Source organism: Salvelinus namaycush, chromosome 32 (assembly GCF_016432855.1).
Source record: "Salvelinus namaycush isolate Seneca chromosome 32, SaNama_1.0, whole genome shotgun sequence".
Classification (NCBI taxonomy): Eukaryota; Metazoa; Chordata; class Actinopteri; order Salmoniformes; family Salmonidae; genus Salvelinus; species Salvelinus namaycush.
Genome location: NC_052338.1, coordinates 28,929,249 through 28,949,248, shown reverse-complemented (window position 1 = coordinate 28,949,248; position 20,000 = coordinate 28,929,249).

Sequence of the window (20,000 nt, the reverse complement as noted above, 5' to 3'; positions counted from 1 at the left end):
TCCATCCCCCCTTCTCCATCTCTTTATTTTCATTCCACTCTTTCATTCATATGATATTTTCCTTCGCTTCTGCATTGGTGTCCTCAAATGTCATATTCCTGCAATACAGTCCATTCATACTCTCTAATCCATGTCTTTGTTCCCCTGCTTCTCCCTCTCATACTCCCTCTCTATCTATCCTTCCATTAAAATCATCAAATCAAATCGTATTTGTCACATGCTTTGTACACAACAGGTGTAGACTAACAGTGAAACACCCTTCCCAACAATGCTGAGAGAAAAATTGAAAATAATAACAATAAATACACAATGAGTAACGATAACTTGGCTATATAGACGGAGTAACAGTACCGAGTTGATGTGCAGGGGTATGAGGTATATATGTATATACTGTAGGTAGGAGTAAAGTGACTGGGCAACAGGATAGATAATAAACAGTAACAGCAGTATACTGTAGGTAGGGGTAAAGGATAGCTAATAGACAGTAACAGCAGTATACTGTAGGTAGGGGTAAAGGATATATAATAGACAGTAACAGCAGTATACTGTAGGTAGGGGTAAAGTGACTAGGCAACAGGATAGATAATAGACAGTAACAGCAGTATACTGTAGGTAGGGGTAAAGGATAGATAATAGACAGTAACAGCAGTATACTGTAGGTAGGGGTAAAGTGACTAGACAACAGGATAGATAATAGACAGTAACAGCAGTATACTGTAGGTAGGGGTAAAGTGACTAGGCAACAGGATAGATAATAAACAGTAACACCAGTATACTGTAGGTAGGGGTAAAGTGACTAGACAACAGGATAGATAATAGACAGTAACAGCAGTATACTGTAGGTAGGGGTAAAGTGACTAGACAACAGGATAGATAATAGACAGTAACAGCAGTATACTGTAGGTAGGGGTAAAGTGATAAGCCAACAGGATAGATAATAGACAGTAACAGCAGTATACTGTAGGTAGGGGTAAAGTGACTAGACAACAGGATAGATAATAAACAGTAACAGCAGTATACTGTAGGTAGGGGTAAAGTGACTAAACAACAGGATAGATAATAGACAGTAACAGCAGTATACTGTAGGTAGGGGTAAAGTGACTATACAACAGTATAGATCATAAACAGTAACAGCAGTATACTGTAGGTAGGGGTAAAGTGATAAGCCAACAGGATAGATAATAGACAGTAACAGCAGTATACTGTAGGTAGGGGTAAAGTGACTATACAACAGTATAGATCATAAACAGTAACAGCAGTATACTGTAGGTAGGGGTAAAGTGATAAGCCAACAGGATAGATAATAGACAGTAACAGCAGTATACTGTAGGTAGGGGTAAAGTGACTAGACAACAGGATAGATAATAGACAGTAACAGCAGTATACTGTAGGTAGGGGTAAAGTGACTAGACAACAGGATAGATAATAAACAGAAACAGCAGTATACTGTAGGTAGGGGTAAAGTGACTAGACAACAGGATAGATAATAGACAGTAACAGCAGTATACTGTAGGTAGGGGTAAAGTGACTAGACAACAGGATAGATAATAGACAGTAACAGCAGTATACTGTAGGTAGGGGTAAAGTGACTAGACAACAGGATAGATAATAAACAGAAACAGCAGTATACTGTAGGTAGGGGTAAAGTGACTAGACAACAGGATAGATAATAGACAGTAACAGCAGTATACTGTAGGTAGGGGTAAAGTGACTAGACAACAGGATAGATAATAAACAGAAACAGCAGTATACTGTAGGTAGGGGTAAAGTGACTAGACAACAGGATAGATAATAGACAGTAACAGCAGTATACTGTAGGTAGGGGTAAAGTGACTAGACAACAGGATAGATAATAAACAGTAACAGCAGTATACTGTAGGTAGGGGTAAAGTGACTAGACAACAGGATAGATAATAGACAGTAACAGCAGTATACTGTAGGTAGGGGTAAAGTGACTAGACAACAGGATAGATAATAGACAGTAACAGCAGTATACTGTAGGTAGGGGTAAAGTGACTAGACAACAGGATAGATAATAAACAGTAACAGCAGTATACTGTAGGTAGGGGTAAAGTGACTAGACAACAGGATAGATAATAGACAGTAACAGCAGTATACTGTAGGTAAGGGTAAAGTGACTAGACAACAGGATAGATAATAGACAGTAACAGCAGTATACTGTAGGTAGGGGTAAAGTGACTAGACAACAGGATAGATAATAAACAGTAACAGCAGTATACTGTAGGTAGGGGTAAAGTGACTAGACAACAGGATAGATAATAGACAGTAACAGCAGTATACTGTAGGTAAGGGTAAAGTGACTAGACAACAGTATAGATAATAGACAGTAACAGCAGTATACTGTAGGTAGGGGTAAAGTGACTAGACAACAGGATAGATAATAGACAGTAACAGCAGTATACTGTAGGTAGGGGTAAAGTGACTAGACAACAGGATAGATAATAAACAGTAACAGCAGTATACTGTAGGTAGGGGTAAAGTGACTAGACAACAGGATAGATAATAGACAGTAACAGCAGTATACTGTAGGTAGGGGTAAAGTGACTAGACAACAGGATAGATAATAGACAGCAACAGCAGTATACTGTAGGTAGGGGTACAGGATAGATAATAGACAGTAACAGCAGTATACTGTAGGTAGGGGTAACGTGACTAGACAACAGGATAGATAATAGACAGTAACAGCAGTATACTGTAGGTAGGGGTAAAGTGACTAGACAACAGGATAGATAATAGACAGTAACAGCAGTATACTGTAGGTAGGGGTAAAGTGACTAGACAACAGGATAGATAATAAACAGTAACAGCAGTATACTGTAGGTAAGGGTAAAGTGACTAGACAACAGGATAGATAATAAACAGTAACAGCAGTATACTGTAGGTAGGGGTAAAGTGACTAGACAACAGGATAGATAATAGATAGTAACAGCAGTATACTGTAGGTAGGGGTAAAGTGACTAGACAACAGGATAGATAATAAACAGTAACATCAGTATACTGTAGGTAGGGGTAAAGTGACTAGACAACAGGATAGATAATAGACAGTAACAGCAGTATACTGTAGGTAGGGGTAACGTTACTAGACAACAGGATAGATAATAGACAGTAACAGCAGTATACTGTAGGTAGGGGTAAAGTGACTAGACAACAGGATAGATAATAGACAGTAACAGCAGTATACTGTAGGTAGGGGTAAAGTGACTAGACAACAGGATAGATAATAAACAGTAACATCAGTATACTGTAGGTATGGGTAAAGTGACTAGACAACAGGATAGATAATAGACAGTAACAGCAGTATACTGTAGGTAGGAGTAAAGTGACTAGACAACAGGATAGATAATAGACAGTAACAGCAGTATACTGTAGGTAGGGGTAAAGTGACTAGACAACAGGATAGATAATAAACAGTAACAGCAGTATACTGTAGGTAGGGGTAAAGGATAGATAATAAACAGTAACAGCAGTATACTGTAGGTAAGGGTAAAGTGACTAGACAACAGGATAGATAATAGACAGTAACAGCAGTATACTGTAGGTAGGGGTACAGTGATAAGCCAACAGGATAGATAATAGACAGTAACAGCAGTATACTGTAGGTAGGGGTAAAGGATAGATAATAAACAGTAACAGCAGTATACTGTAGGTAGGGGTAAAGTGACTAGACAACAGGATAGATAATAGACAGTAACAGCAGTATACTGTAGGTAGGGGTAAAGTGACTAGACAACAGGATAGATAATAGACAGTAACAGCAGTATACTGTAGGTAGGGATAAAGTGACTAGACAACAGGATAGATAATAGACAGTAACAGCAGTATACTGTAGGTAAGGATAAAGTGACTAGACAACAGGATAGATAATACACAGTAACAGCAGTATACTGTAGGTAGGGGTAAAGGATAGATAACAGACAGTAACAGCAGTATACTGTAGGTAGGGGTAACGTGACTAGACAACAGGATAGATAATAGACAGTAACAGCAGTATACTGTAGGTAGGGGTACAGGATAGATAATAGACAGTAACAGCAGTATACTGTAGGTAGGGGTAACGTGACTAGACAACAGGATAGATAATAGACAGTAACAGCAGTATACTGTAGGTAGGGGTAAAGTGACTAGACAACAGGATAGATAATAGACAGCAACAGCAGTATACTGTAGGTAGGGGTACAGGATAGATAATAGACAGTAACAGCAGTATACTGTAGGTAGGGGTAACGTGACTAGACAACAGGATAGATAATAGACAGTAACAGCAGTATACTGTAGGTAGGGGTAAAGTGACTAGACAACAGGATAGATAATAAACAGTAACAGCAGTATACTGTAGGTAGGAGTAAAGTGACTAGACAACAGGATAGATAATAGACAGTAACAGCAGTATACTGTAGGTAGGGGTAAAGTGACTAGACAACAGGATAGATAATAGACAGTAACAGCAGTATACTGTAGGTAGGGGTAAAGTGACTAGACAACAGGATAGATAATAAACAGTAACAGCAGTATACTGTAGGTAGGAGTAAAGTGACTAGACAACAGGATAGATAATAGACAGTAACAGCAGTATACTGTAGGTAGGGGTAAAGTGACTAGACAACAGGATAGATAATAGACAGTAACAGCAGTATACTGTAGGTAGGGGTAAAGTGACTAGACAACAGGATAGATAATAGACAGCAACAGCAGTATACTGTAGGTAGGGGTACAGGATAGATAATAGACAGTAACAGCAGTATACTGTAGGTAGGGGTAACGTGACTAGACAACAGGAAAGATAATAGACAGTAACAGCAGTATACTGTAGGTAGGGGTAAAGTGACTAGACAACAGGATAGATAATAGACAGTAACAGCAGTATACTGTAGGTAGGGGTACAGGATAGATAATAGACAGTAACAGCAGTATACTGTAGGTAGGGGTAACGTGACTAGACAACAGGATAGATAATAGACAGCAACAGCAGTATACTGTAGGTAGGGGTAAAGTGACTAGACAACAGGATAGATAATAGACAGTAACAGCAGTATACTGTAGGTAAGGGTAAAGTGACTAGACAACAGGATAGATAATAGACAGTAACAGCAGTATACTGTAGGTAGGGGTAAAGTGACTAGACAACAGGATAGATAATAAACAGTAACAGCAGTATACTGTAGGTAGGGGTAAAGTGACTAGACAACAGGATAGATAATAGACAGTAACAGCAGTATACTGTAGGTAGGGGTAAAGTGACTAGACAACAGGATAGATAATAGACAGTAACAGCAGTATACTGTAGGTAGGGGTAAAGTGACTAGACAACAGGATAGATAATAGACAGTAACAGAAGTATACTGTAGGTAGGGGTAAAGTGACTAGACAACAGGATAGATAATAGACAGTAACAGCAGTATACTGTAGGTAGGGGTAAAGTGACTAGACAACAGGATAGATAATAGACAGTAACAGCAGTATACTGTAGGTAGGAGTAAAGTGACTAGACAACAGGATAGATAATAGACAGTAACAGCAGTATACTGTAGGTAGGGGTAAAGTGACTAGACAACAGGATAGATAATAGACAGTAACAGCAGTATACTGTAGGTAAGGGTAAAGTGACTAGACAACAGGATAGATAATAGACAGTAACAGCAGTATACTGTAGGTAGGGGTAAAGTGACTAGACAACAGGATAGATAATAGACAGTAACAGCAGTATACTGTAGGTAGGGGTAAAGTGACTAGACAACAGGATAGATAATAAACAGTAACAGCAGTATACTGTAGGTAGGGGTAAAGTGACTAGACAACAGGATAGATAATAGACAGTAACAGCAGTATACTGTAGGTAGGGGTAAAGTGACTAGACAACAGGATAGATAATAAACAGTAACATCAGTATACTGTAGGTAGGGGTAAAGTGACTAGACAACAGGATAGATAATAGACAGTAACAGAAGTATACTGTAGGTAGGGGTAAAGTGACTAGACAACAGTATAGATAATAGACAGTAACAGCAGTATACTGTAGGTAGGGGTAAAGTGACTAGACAACAGGATAGATAGTAAACAGTAACAGCAGTATACTGTAGGTAGGGGTAAAGTGACTAGACAACAGGATAGATAATAGACAGTAACAGCAGTATACTGTAGGTAGGGGTAAAGTGACTAGACAACAGGATAGATAATAGACAGTAACAGCAGTATACTGTAGGTAGGGGTAAAGTGACTAGACAACAGGATAGATAATAGACAGTAACAGCCGTATACTGTAGGTAGGGGTAAAGTGACTAGACAACAGGATAGATAATAGACAGTAACAGCAGAATACTGTAGGTAGGGGTAAAGTGACTAGACAACAGGATAGATAATAGACAATAACAGCAGTATACTGTAGGTAGGGGTAAAGTGACTAGACAACAGTATAGATAATAAACAGTAACAGCAGTATACTGTAGGTAGGGGTAAAGTGACTAGACAACAGGATAGATAATAGACAGCAACAGCAGTATACTGTAGGTAGGGGTAAAGGATAGATAATAGACAGTAACAGCAGTATACTGTAGGTAGGGGTAACGTGACTAGACAACAGGATAGATAATAGACAGTAACAGCAGTATACTGTAGGTAGGGGTAAAGTGACTAGACAACAGGATAGATAATAAACAGTAACAGCAGTATACTGTAGGTAGGGGTAACGTGACTAGACAACAGGATAGATAATAGACAGTAACAGCAGTATACTGTAGGTAGGGGTAAAGTGACTAGACAACAGGATAGATCATAGACAGTAACAGCAGTATACTGTAGGTAGGGGTAAAGTGACTAGACAACAGGATAGATAATAGACAGTAACAGCAGTATACTGTAGGTAAGGGTAAAGTGACTAGACAACAGGATAGATAATAGACAGTAACAGCAGTATACTGTAGGTAGGGGTAAAGTGACTAGACAACAGGATAGATAATAAACAGTAACAGCAGTATACTGTAGGTAGGGGTAAAGTGACTAGACAACAGGATAGATCATAGACAGTAACAGCAGTATACTGTAGGTAGGGGTAAAGTGACTAGACAACAGGATAGATAATAGACAGTAACAGCAGTATACTGTAGGTAAGGGTAAAGTGACTAGACAACAGGATAGATAATAGACAGTAACAGCAGTATACTGTAGGTAGGGGTAAAGTGACTAGACAACAGGATAGATAATAAACAGTAACAGCAGTATACTGTAGGTAGGGGTAAAGTGACTAGACAACAGTATAGATAATAAACAGTAACAGCAGTATACTGTAGGTAGGGGTAAAGTGACTAGACAACAGGATAGATAATAGACAGTAACAGCAGTATACTGTAGGTAGGAGTAAAGTGACTAGACAACAGGATAGATAATACATTTTACATTTACATTTTAGTCATTTAGCAGACGCTCTTATCCAGAGCGACTTACAGTAGAGTGCATACATTTTATTACATTTACATTACATACTGAGACAAGGATATCCCTACCGGCCTAACCCGGACGACGCTATGCCAATTGTGCGTCGCCCCACGGACCTCCCGGTTGCGGCCGGCTGCGACAGAGCCTGGGCGCGAACCCAGAGACTCTGGTGGCGCAGCTAGCACTGCGATGCAGTGCCCTAGACCACTGCGCCACCCGGGACCATAATAGACAGTAACAGCAGTATACTGTAGGTAGGGGTAAAGTGACTAGACAACAGGATAGATAATAGACAGTAACAGAAGTATACTGTAGGTAGGGGTAAAGTGACTAGACAACAGGATAGATAATAGACAGTAACAGCAGTATACTGTAGGTAGGGGTAAAGTGACTAGACAACAGGATAGATAATAGACAGTAACAGCAGTATACTGTAGGTAGGGGTAAAGTGACTAGACAACAGTATAGATAATAGACAGTAACAGCAGCATGTGTTGAGTCAAAAGAGTTCGTGCAAAAAGGGTCAATGCAGATAGTTAAAGAGTTAACCAATAGCTACCCAGACTAACTCTTTAACAGCCTAATGGTATGGGGGTAGAAACTGTTCAGTGTCCTGTTGGTTTCAGACTTGGTGCATCAGTACCGCCTGCCGTAAGATAGCAAAGGGAACAGTCTATGACTTGGGTGGCTGGAATCTTTGACCATTTTTAGGGCTTTCCTCTGACACTGCCTTGTATAGAGGTCCTGGATGGCAGGGAGCTCAGCCCCAGTACTTGGCCAAATGCATTGCCCGCTGTAGCACCTTGAGGTTAGATGCCAAGTAGTTGCCATACCAAACAGTGATGCAGCATGTCAAGGTGCTTTTAAAGGTGTAGCTGGATAACTTTAAGGATCTGAGGGCCCATGCCAAATCTTTTCAGCCTTCTGAGGGGGAAAAGGTGTGTTGGTGTGTGTGGACCAGAATAATTCCTTAGGGATGTGGACACCGAAGCTCTCGACCCGCTCCACTACAGCCCCATCGATGTGGATGGGGGTGTGCTCGGCCCCCCGTTTCCTGTTGTCCACGATCAGCTCTTTTGTCTTGCTGACATGGAGGGAGAGGTTGTACACCTGGCATCACACTTCCAGGCCACTGACATCCTCCCTGTAGGCTGTCATCGGTGATCAGGCCATCCACCGCGGTGTCATCAGCAAACTTAATGATGGTGATGGAGTCGTGCTCGTCCACCCAGTCGTCGGTGAACACTCGCGGGGGCTGGTAATCTGTGATAGTTTGCCCTGCCACATCCGACGAGCATCAGAGCCAGCTTAGTAGGATTTGATTTTACTCCTGTAAATGGCTCATCAGAGGTTGTAGTGAGATTTCTTGTAAGCTTCCGGATTAGTGTCACGCTCCTTGAAAGCGGCAACTCTAGCCTTTAGCTCAGTGCGGATGTTGCCTGTAATCCATGGCTTCTGGTTGGGATATGTGCGTACGGTCAGGGGGACGATTATCTGTGTATTTGTGTGTATAAGGTAGTTGTTGTGAATTTGTTAGATTACTTGTTAGATATTACTGCATAGTCGGAACTAGAAGCACAAGCATTTCGCTACACTCGCATTAACATCTGCTAACCATGTGTATGTGACCAATAAAATTTGATTTGATTTTAAGTTTTCGATGTACTTATTAATGAAGCTGTGACTGATGTGGTAAACTCCTCAATCTTATCGGATGTATCCCGGTCTGTGTTAGCAAAATAGTTCCTGTAGCATAGCATCCGCTTCATCGGACCACTTCCGCATTGACCACGTCACTGCTACTTCCTGTTTGAGTTTTTACTTGTAAGCAAGAATCAGGAGGATAGAGTTATGGTCAGATTTGCCAAATGGAGGCCGAGGGAGAGCTTTGTACGCGTCTCTGTGTGTGTAGTTAAGGTGATCTAGATTTTTTTCCCCCTCTATTTGCACAGGTGACGTGCTGGTAAAAATGAGATGAGACGCTGCTTTAAATCCCCGGCCACTAGGAGCGCCGCCTCTGGATGTGCATTTTCTTGTTGGTTTATGGCCCTATACAGCTCATTGAGTGCTGTCTTAGTGCCAGCATCGGTTTGCGGGGGTGAATAGGGATTACGCACCTGCTGTTGTTAACAAAGAGACACTCATCTCCCCATGAACTTTACCTGAAGCTGCCGTTCGGTCTTAAAAACTCTTAAGACCCTTTTTTCGCCTAAATTGACATACTCAAATCTAACTGCCTGTAGTTCAGTACCTGAAGCAAGGATATGCATATTCTTGATACCATTTGAAAGGAAACACTTTGAAGTTTGTGGAAATGTGAAATTAATGTAGGAGAATATAACACATTTGATCTGGTAAAAGATAATACCAATAAAAAATAATGTTTTGAAGTGCAAGAGAAAGGCCACAATGTATTATTCCAGTTTAGGTGCCATTTAGATTTTGGCCACCAAATGGCAGCAGTGTGAGATATATATTATCCATGTCCTTGTTCAGCCACGACACCAAGTAACATAGAATATTACATTTATTCAGGTCCCGTTGACAGGATAGTCTCGAACGGAGCTCGTCCAGTTTGTTCGCCAATAGAACAAAGGGTATTTACTCACCGACGTAGTCTTGTCATGGAGCCTGCTCGTCTGTCTCTCTCTGGGGCTTAGGGCCTGGTCCGGGATGAGCAGTACATCCACAACTGCCGACTCGTTATAGTAGAAATCTTCATCCAAAGTAAGGTTAGTGATCGCTGTTCTGATGTAGTGATCGCTGTTCTGATGTAGTGATCGCTGTTCTGATATAGTGATCGCTGTTCTGATGTAGTGATCGCTGTTCTGATGTAGTGATCGCTGTTCTGATGTAGTGATCGCTGTTCTGATGTAGTGATCGCTGTTCTGATGTAGTGATCGCTGTTCTGATGTAGTGATCGCTGTTCTGATGTAGTGATCGCTGTTCTGATGTAGTGATCGCTGTTCTGATGTAGTGATCGCTGTTCTGATGTAGTGATCGCTGTTCTGATGTAGTGATCGCTGTTCTGATGTAGTGATCGCTGTTCTGATGTAGTGATCGCTGTTCTGATGTAGTGATCGCTGTTCTGATGTAGTGATCGCTGTTCTGATGTAGTGATCGCTGTTCTGATGTAGTGATCGCTGTTCTGATGTAGTGATCGCTGTTCTGATGTAGTGATCGCTGTTCTGATGTAGTGATCGCTGTTCTGATGTAGTGATCGCTGTTCTGATGTAGTGATCGCTGTTCTGATGTAGTGATCGCTGTTCTGATGTAGTGATCGCTGTTCTGATGTAGTGATCGCTGTTCTGATGTAGTGTTCGCTGTTCTGATGTCCAGAAGCTGTTTTCGGGCATTCCTTGCACTCATTCTCTCCCTGTAATTATTTCTCCCTCCTTTCTTACGACTAGACTGCTTATAGTAATCTGTATGTGTGTGCTTCTGTGCACACACACACACTATGTCTGTAGGTCTACTCCCTGTGGGCGTGTGGTGTCGTATGTGTGGGCGTGTGGTGTCGTATGTGTGTGCTTCTGTGCACACACTACAGACTATGTCTGTAGGTCTACTGCCTGTGGGCGTGTGGTGTCGTATATGTGGGCGTGTGGTGTCGTATGTGTGCCAACACATACAGTGGTGAGAACAATTATTTGAAACACTGCCGATTTTGCAGGTTTTCCTACTTACAAAGCATGTAGAGGTCTGTAATTTTTATCATAGGTACACTTCAACTGTGAGAGACGGAATCTAAAACAAAAATCCAGAAAATCACATTGTATGATTTTTAAGTAATTAATTAGCATTTTATTGCATGACATAAGTATTTGATACATCAGACAAGCAGAACTTAATATTTGGTACAGAAACCTTTGTTTGCAATTACAGAGATCATACGTTTCCTGTAGTTCTTGACCAGGTTTGCACACACTGCAGCAGGGATTTTGGCCCACTCCTCCATACAGACCTTCTCCAGATCCTTCAGGTTTCGGGGCTGTCGCTGGGCAATATGGACTTTCAGCTCCCTCCAAAGATTTTCTATTGGGTTCAGGTCTGGAGACTGGCTAGGCCACTCCAGGACCTTGAGATGCTTCTTACGGAACCACTCCTTAGTTGCCCTGGCTGTGTGTTTCGGGTCGTTGTCATGCTGGAAGACCCAGCCACGACCCATCTTCAATGCTCTAACTGAGGGAAAGAGGTTGTTGGCCAAGATCTCGCGATACATGGCCCCATCCATCCTCCCCTCAATACGGTGCAGTCGTCCTGTCCCCTTTGCAGAAAAGCATCCCCAAAGAATGATGTTTCCACCTCCATGCTTCACGGTTGGGATGGTGTTCTTGGGGTTGTACTCATCCTTCTTCTTCCTTCAAACACGGCGAGTGGAGTTTAGACCAAAAAGCTCTATTTTTGTCTCATCAGACCACATGACCTTCTCCCATTCCTCCTCTGGATCATCCAGATGGTCATTGGCAAACTTCAGACGGGCCTGGACATGCGCTGGCTTGAGCAGGGGGACCTTGTGTGCGCTGCAGGATTTTAATCCATGACGGCGTAGTGTGTTACTAATGGTTTTCTTTGAGACTGTGGTCCCAGCTCTCTTCAGATCATTGACCAGGTCCTGCCGTGTAGTTCTGGGCTGATCCCTCACCTTCCTCATGATCATTGATGCCCCACGAGGTGAGATCTTGCATGGAGCCCCAGACCGAGGGTGATTGACTGTCATTTTGAACTTCTTCCATTTTCTAATAATTGTGCCAACAGTTGTTGCCTTCTCACCAAGCTGCTTGCCTATTGTCCTGTAGCCCATCCCAATTGCAGGTCTACAATTTTATCCCTGATGTCCTTACACAGCTCTCTGGTCTTGGCCATTGTGGAGAGGTTGGAGTCTGTTAGATTGAGTGTGTGGACAGGTGTCTTTTATACAGGTAACGAGGTCAAACAGGTGCAGTTAATACAGGTAATGAGTGGAGAACAGGAGGGCTTCTTAAAGAAAAACTAACAGGTCTGTGAGAGCCGGAATTCTTACTGGTTGATAGGTGATCAAATACTTATGTCATGCAATAAAATGCAAATTAATTACTTAAAAATCATACAATGTGATTTTCTGGATTTTTGTTTTAGATTCCGTCTCTCACAGTTGAAGTGTACCTATGATAAAAATGACAGACCTCTACATGCTTTGTAAGTAGGAAAACCTGCAAAATCGGCAGTGTGTCAAATACTTGTTCTCCCCACTGTACATGTCTGTTTATTTCTCTTACTGGTTGGCTGTGTATTGCGGTAGGTATGCTGCTGTGCTGTGTTCCTCCACATTGTGCTGTTCTGGTTCCTCAGCACTTCACCCCCAGCATGCAATATCCCACCACTGTCACACCACTGACTCCCACTTCCATGAATAGTTGAATAGAAGACTCAATTGCCACAAAGCCAATTTTAGACGATTTCAAAGATGAGCCCTCTTTCCAACTCTATGGTCCCATTTAACAAAGGACTTTGCTCCTAGACACTGATCTCAGGTCAGTTGTATTATGCATCCTATTGGCAAAGGATTTGGAATGGTAAACTGATCCTAGATCTGTGTCCATTAAGCAGCTTCTGCAAGAGAACAAGAGAGCTTCCTCTCAAAAACCAGGGCACCGTTTTCCCAACACTGATCTAGGATCAGTTTAACCTCTTATTCATTGTGCTGTAGAAGATAACACTGATTCTAGATCAGTATTCCTATTTTGAAAGGCTTTATTTCATATCTTTTAAGATGTTTATTTAGAGATATATAGTAGAAGGCATCACACCATTTTAATGAACAAGTTGATACATGTTTTATCATACTGCTGATCAGAGTCTGATAATGCTGTGCCCTCAGTATTACATTTTAATGACCGAGAAGTATGGGGTAATCAATATGAATTGTATTTTATGATCTTGTCATACTTGTTGTGTATAAATCCATGAAATCAGATGTCTTTTTTATGTTCATTTCCTAACCTAACTTTCTCATATGCCATTCATTCTCTAACAACAGGGTTTCCTTCAAGAGGGTGTAAAATACTGAACGTTGCCGATAGAAATACTGTACCATGGATAGAGCTGACACGATTCCTCACACTCTGCATGATTGGCTTGTCTATTCTACATATTATATTTCTATCTGAATGCACTTCAATGTTGTGCCCTACTGAACGCATCCCAGTCCATCCAAACAGCTAAAGGTGGAGGCGGAGCTTCTGGTTATGGAGTAGCTTGGGGTGTGTTCTTTCCTGGTTTGTACTATATGGAGAGGTGGCGAGGGCGAGGTGTGCTATCTGTTGGTTATTTTGAGAGGTGTGCTAGTGTTCATTTACTCATTTTCTTTCTCATCCTCTAACCCCCTTTGCTGACAGGAGTTATGATCCCGCCTCCAGGCTCACACTCTCCAACCCTATTGGTTGTGTCAGGAAGTCACTCCTCTTCGTTCATTGTCTAGTCTCGTTGTCTATGACAACTTGACCCGCCTCCTATCTCATTCGCTCATCCCAATTGGATCTGTGTGCCTGTCTGACTCTGGGTGTTGCAGTGCATGGGCTGTGGGAGGAGTGGTCGTCATGGAGCCTGTGTTCTGTCACGTGTGGGCGGGGCTCCAGGACCCGAACCAGAAACTGTGAGAGCGGAGGAGGGGCCAAGCACTGTGGAGGGCCTGAGAAACAGACCAAACCCTGCAACATAGCAGTGTGTCCCGGTTAGTACCATCTCATGTACATATACACCTCTATCTATCTGTCTGTCTGTCTCTCTGTCTATCCATCAGACTGTCCCTCTGTTTCTCCTTTTGTGGAAGCCCGAGATCTAGACCAAACTCTGCAACATAATATTTATTGTCTTATACAGTACCATCTCATATACAGTGCCTTCGGAAAGGATTCACACCTCTTCACTTTTCCCACATTTTGTTACGTTACAGCCTTATTCCAAAATTGATGAAATGAAAATGTTTCCTCATCAATCTACACACCATACCCCATAATGACAAAGTAAAAACAGGTTTTTAAACAGAAATACCCGATTTACATACGTTTTCAAGCCTTTTGCTATGAGACTCGAAATTGAGCTCGGGTGTATTCTGTTTCCATTTATCATCCTTGAGATGTTTTTACAACTTGATTGGAGTCCACCTGTGGTAAATTCAATTGATTGGACATGATTTAGAAAGGCACACACCTGGCTATATAAGGTCCCACAGTTGACAGTGCATGTCAGAGCTAAACCAAGCCATGAGGTTGAAGGAATTTTCCGTAAAGCACCGAGACAGGATTGTGTCGAGGCACAGATCTGGGGAAGGGTACCAAAACATTTCTGCAGCATTGAAGCTCCCCAGGAACACAGTCGCCTCCATCATTCTTAAATGGAAGAAGTTTGGAACCACCAAGACTCTTCCTAGAGCTGGCCGCCTGGCCAAATTGAGCAATCGGAGGAGAAGGGCCTTGGTCAGGGAGATGACCAAGAGCCCGATGGTCACTCTGACATAGCCTCAGAGTTCCTCTGTGGAGATGGGAGAACCTTCCAGAAGGACAACCATCTATGCAGCACTCCACCAATCAGGCTTTTATGGTAGAGTGGCCAGACGGAAGCCACTCCTCAGTAAAAGGTACATGACAGCCCATTTGGAGTTTGCCAAAAGGCACCTACAGAGTCTCAGACCATGAAAAACAAGATTCTCTGGTCTGATGAAACCAAGATTGAACTCTTTGGCCTGAAGGCCAAGCATCACGTCTGGAGGAAAGCTGGCACCATCCCTACGGTGAAGCACGGTGGTGGCAGCATCTTGCTGTGGGGATGTTTTTCAGCGGCAGAGACTGGGAGACTAGTCAGGTTTGAGGGAAAGATGAACGGAGCAAAGTGCAGAGAGATCCTTGATTAAAAACCTGCTCCAGAATGCTCAGGTCCTCAACCAGGGGCGAAGGTTCACCTTCCTATACGACAATGACCCTAAGCACACAGCCAAGACAACGCAGTGTCCTTGAATGGCACAGCCAGAGCCCGAACCCAATCGAACGGAGAGACCTGAAAATAGCTGTGCAGCTACATTCCCCATTCAACCTGACAGAGCTTGAGAGGATCTGCAGAGAAGAATGGGAGAAACTCCCCAAATACAGGCGTGCCAAGCTTGTAGCATCATGCCCAAGAAGACTTGAGGCTGTAATCACTGCCAAAGGTGCTTCAACAAAGTACTGAGTAAAGGGTCTGAATAGTTATGTATAGGTAATATTTCAGTTATCGATAAAAAAATTTTTTTTGATAAAATAATAAAACATGTATTTTGCTTTGTCATTATGGGGTATTGTGTGTAAATTGATGTGGGGAAAAACTATTTAATCCATTTTAGATTAAGGCTGTAACGTAACAACATGTGGAATTAGTTAAGCGGTCTGAAAACTTTTCGAATGCACCGTACACACTATTTGCACCTCTGTCCTTCTCTCTCTCTCTCTTCATCTCTCTCTCTCTTTCTCTCTCTCTCTCTCTCTCTCTCTCTCTCTCTCTCTCTCTCTCTCTCTCTCTCTCTCTCTTCATCTCTCTCTCTCTTCATCTCTCTTCCTCTCTCTCGCTCTTCCTCTCTCTCTCTCTTCATCTCTCTTCCTCTCTCTCTCTCTTCCTCTCTCTCACGCTCTTCCTCTCTCTCTCTCTTCCTCTCTCTCTTCCTCTCTTCCTCTCTTCCTCTCTCTCTCTCGCTCTTCCTCTCTCTCTCTCCTCCCCTCTCTCTGACTCACGCTCACTCGCTTTCTCTCGCTCTCTCTCGCTCTCTTCCTCTCTCTCTCTTCCTCTCACTCTCGCTCTTCCTCTCTCTTCCTCTCTCTCTTGCTCTTCCTCTCTCTCTCTCTCTTCCTCTCTCTCTGTTTCTCTCTCTCTCGCGCTCACTCGCTCACTCTCTCGCTCTCTCTCTCTCTCTCTTTCTCTCTCTCTCTCTCTCTCTCTCTCGCTCTCTATCTCTCTCTCCCTCTTGCTCTCTCTCAATACAATAATCTCTCGCTCTCTCTCTGTCATCCCATATCTCCGTATCACTACTGTCATAGCACTCAAGTCTACATCTGTCCTCTCCTGTCCAGTCTTGTTCACTATGATCAGGCTAAAATCTCCATGGTTCTTCCGCTAGTCTTTATCCATCTCTCTTCTTAGGTCCCATAATAGAAACCTCCGTTTCAAAGCACTGGTTAGGTTCGGAATATCTTTTTTTATTTTTTATTTTTTTATTTAGTTCCCTCTCTTTTGGGTTTCCACAGTGTTTGAGTGCTGTGGTCCAGCCCCTATCTCTTTGAGATTACCAATTACCTTGTCAAGAGGACGGATACATCATTGTCTCTTTGAGATTACCTATTACCTTGTCAAGAGGTGTGATAAATCCTTGTGTCTTTGAGATTACCTATTACCTTGTCAAGAGGTGTGATAAATCCTTGTGTCTTTGAGATTACCTATTACCTTGTCAATAGGAGTGATATATCATTGTTTCTTTGAAATGACCTGTTATCTTGTCAAGAGGATGATACATAATTGTCTCTTTGAAATGGCCTATTACCTTATCAAGAGGATAATAAATCAGTGTCTCTTTGAGATTACATGGTATCTTGTCAACAGGATGATAAATCAGTGTGTCTTTGAGATGACCTATTACCTTGTTTGGCTACAGTCTACTGTCTGACTACAGTCTACTGTGTTATTGTCTGGCTCCAGTCTACTGTCTGACTACAGTCTACTGTGTTATTGTCTGGCACCAGTCTACTGTCTTATTGTCTGGCTCCAGTCTACTGTCTGACTACAGTCTACTGTGTTATTGTCTGGCTACAGTCTACTGCCTTATGGTTTGGCACCAGTCTACTGTCTGGCTACAGTCTACTGTGTTATTGTCTGGCTCCAGTCTACTGTCTGGTTACAGTCTACTGTGTAATTGTCTGGCTACAGTCTACTGTCTTATGGTTTGGCACCAGTCTACTGTCTGGCTACAGTCTACTGTGTTATTGTCTGGCACCAGTCTACTGTCTGGCTACAGTCTACTGTGTTATTGTCTGGCACCAGTCTACTGTCTGGCTACAGTCTACTGTGTTATTGTCTGGCTCCAGTCTACTGTCTGGCTACAGTCTCTGTGTTATTGTATGGCTACAGTCTACTGTATGGCTATAGTCTACTGTGTTATTGTCTGGCTACAGTCTACTGTGTTATTGTCTGGCACCAGTCTACTGTCTGGCTACAGTCTACTGTGTTATTGTCTGGCACCAGTCTACTGTCTGGCTACAGTCTCTGTGTTATTGTATGGCTACAGTCTACTGTATGGCTACAGTCTACTGTCTGGCTACAGTCTACTGTGTTATTGTCTGGCACCAGTCTACTGTCTGGCTACAGTCTACTGTGTTATTGTCTGGCACCAGTCTACTGTCTGGCTACAGTCTCTGTGTTATTGTATGTCTACAGTCTACTGTATGGCTACAGTTTCTGTGTTATTGTCTGGCTACAGTCTACTGTGTTATTGTCTGGCTACAGTCTACTGTCTGGCTACAGTGTCTGTGTTATTGTCTGGCTCCAGTCTACTGTGTTATTGTCTGGCTACAGTCTACTGTGTTATGGTTTGGCTACAGTCTACTGTGTTATTGTCTGGCTACAGTCTACTGTGTTATTGTCTGGCTACAGTCTACTGTCTGGCTACAGTCTCTGTGTTATTGTCTGGCTCCAGTCTACTGTGTTATTGTCTGGCTACAGTCTACTGTGTTATGGTTTGGCTACAGTCTACTGTGTTATTGTCTGGCTACAGTCTACTGTGTTATTGTCTGGCTACAGTCTACTGTCTGGCTACAGTCTCTGTGTTATTGTCTGGCTCCAGTCTACTGTGTTATTGTCTGGCTACAGTCTACTGTGTTATGGTTTGGCTACAGTCTACTGTGTTATTGTCTGGCTTCAGTCTCTGTGTTATTGTCTGGCTACAGTCTACTGTGTTATGGTTTGGCTACAGTTTCTGTGTTATTGTCTGGCTACAGTCTACTGTGTTATGGTTTGGCTACAGTCTACTGTGTTATTGTCTGGCTACAGTCTCTGTGTTATTGTCTGGCTACAGTCTACTGTGTTATGGTTTGGCTACAGTCTCTGTGTTATTGTCTGGCTACAGTCTACTGTGTTATGGTTTGGCTACAGTCTACTGTGTTATGGTTTGGCTACAGTCTACTGTCTGACTACAGTCTACTGTGTTATTGTCTGGCTCCAGTCTACTGTCTGACTACAGTCTACTGTGTTATTGTCTGGCTACAGTCTCTGTGTTATTGTCTGGCTACAGTCTACTGTTTTTTATTTTTTTATTTTATTTATCCGTTATTTTACCAGGTAAGTTGACTGAGAACACGTTCTCATTTGCAGCAACGACCTGGGGAATAGTTACAGGGGAGAGGAGGGGGATGAATGAGCCAATTGTAAACTGTCTGGCTACAGTCTACTGTGTTATGGTTTGGCTACAGTCTACTGTGTTATGGTTTGGCTACAGTCTACTGTCTGACTACAGTCTACTGTGTTATTGTCTGGCACCAGTCTACTGTCTGGTTACAGTCTCTGTGCTTGTGTATGGCTACAGTCTACTGTCTGGCTACAGTCTGTGTTATTGTCTGGCTCCAGTGTAATGTCTGGCTACAGTCTATGTTATTGTCTGGCTCCAGTCTACTGTCTGGCTACAGTCTACTGTCTGGCTACATTGTACTGTTTGGATACAGTCTCTGTGTTATGTATGGCTACAGTCTCAGTGTTATATTCTGGCTACAGTCTACTGTGTTATTGTCTGGCTCCAGTCTGCTGTCTGGCTACAGTCTCTGTGTTTTAGTCTGGCTACAGTCAACTGTGTTATTGTCTGGCTCCAGTCTACTGTCTGGCTACAGTTTACTGTTTGGCTACCATCTCTGTGTTATTGTCAAGCTACAGTCTAATGTATGGCTACATTCTCTGTGTTATTGTCAAGCTACAGTCTACCATCTGGCTACAGTCTACTATGTTATTGTCTGGCTCCAGTCTACTGTCTGGCTACAGTCTCTGTGTTTTAGTCTGGCTACAGTCAACTGTGTTATTGTCTGGCTCCAGTCTACTGTCTGGCTACAGTCTACTGTTTGGCTACAGTCTCTGTGGTATTGTCAAGCTACAGTCTAATGTCTGGCTACAGTCTCTGTGTTATTGCCTTGTTACAGTATACTGTCTGGCTACAGTCTCTGTTATTGTCTGGCTACAGTCTACTGTATGGCTACAGTCTCTTTGTTATTGTGTGGATACAGTCTACTGTCTGGCTACAGTCTCTGTTATTGTCTGGCTACAGTCTACTGTCTAGCTACAGTCTCTGTGTTATTGTAAGCTACAAGCTCCTGTATGGCTACAGTCTCTGTGTTATCGTCTGGCTAGAGTCTTCTGTCTGGTTACAGTATCTGTTATTGTTAGGCTGGCTACAGTTTGTCTGTTTGTTATTGACAGGCAACAGGCTGTGTCTTATTGTCAGGCTACAGTCTGTCTGTGTTATTGTCAGGGTTCAGTCTGTCTGTGTTATTGTCAGGGTTCAGTCTGTCTGT